The sequence below is a fragment of the Penaeus monodon genome, chromosome 31 (genome assembly GCF_015228065.2).
Source record: "Penaeus monodon isolate SGIC_2016 chromosome 31, NSTDA_Pmon_1, whole genome shotgun sequence".
Classification (NCBI taxonomy): domain Eukaryota; kingdom Metazoa; phylum Arthropoda; class Malacostraca; order Decapoda; family Penaeidae; genus Penaeus; species Penaeus monodon.
Genome location: NC_051416.1, coordinates 36,825,627 through 36,826,988, shown reverse-complemented (window position 1 = coordinate 36,826,988; position 1,362 = coordinate 36,825,627).

Genomic DNA, 1,362 nt, shown 5'->3' with positions numbered 1-1,362 from the left:
CATGTACGGGAAGGTTGGTCATTAGCAAAGTGATCAAAAAGTAAGGAATGATTTAAATAACCAGTTACAATGGATAAAAAAGGGTTTTGAAAAGGGGATGACCCCGAAACTCAGACTCCACCCCCTTTTTGTGTATATTGGGTGGAAATTTAGCAGGGAAAAATCTGGGAAGGAGTCTAGAAGTAGCTTGATGTGTCATCCTGTGTCTCCCATTCTTTGGGAGAGGGGGTGGAGAGGGGCTTCCAGTCCGGGGGGGGGTTTCATTAAAATCACCTAAGAGGGTGGTTTTGGGTTTGGGTTTCTGCCTTTAAACCAAAAAAGTTCGTCAAGCTCTAAACCCCAAATGGGGTGAGGGGGGGGCCCAATATATGTTGGGGTAGAAGTAGTCGGAAGCTGAATTCCCATGGGATTTGACTTGGTTCCCCTGCATTCTGGGGGCCGGGATGAAACAGCTGGCTATGGATTTAGGGTTCTGATGTTTTATGGGAAACCCCTACTTTTTTTGATATAAAGGTTGAGTGGGAAAGGCCGTATTTTCCCTTTAATGTTGCGGGTTTCCCTTTTTCGGAAAAAAGGGTTTCCTGTGGGACGAGAACGTCGCTTTTTTTCTGCATTGGCTGCTAAGGGGGTTTGAAGATTGCTCTTAACCCAATATGTTCCACTGTAAAGTGAGGGAGGGGAGTCGATGAAATTGATGCGTACTATCCTTTGGTTTTGGGAAAATTGCGGGTTATGAAGTTTGCTGAGTGGCTATTTCTTTTGGAACTTCGTGGGGGTTAGGGCCAGAGAGTGAGACTTCCAGGGATAACCTCGGGGAAGAGGCCCAAAAAAGGCTTTCTTGGGGTGAGGTTTCTTATCCACTGAGTTAAAGGTTGTGGAGAGGTGGAAATAAAGGACGAAAAGAATCTGTGGAGTCTTGGGAGGTAAACGGAGGTGTGGCCAACTGTTTACAGTGGATTCGGTCTGTTTATGTGTAATGGAGTCGGACTGTATTAAGGGAGGATGAAAATTTTTCACTAGGACTTGGTGTGTTGAAAAGGGGTTGAGAATCTGCTGAAGGCCATGAATCAAGTTTGGTGGTGCTGACCAAAAAACTTGCTGATGCCCCGGGCTCTTTTTCAGGAGGAAGAAGGGCTTTTAGCATGGAAGTGTTTGTCGATTTAAATAGGTCAGGAATTGGAGGTGTAACATCATTTTGAGCGCAGGTTTACCTGTGGTCTTTGGTGTGGGATGGGAAATTTTTTCGTCATGAAATTTCTTGGTAAACTTTGTTGTTTTGGGGTCCTGCAGGGGATCACCCTTGGGGAGAAGTGTCGTCGCTTTTTTTCACTACAGAGGTTCCGGGGTGAGGGTTGCTCTGCA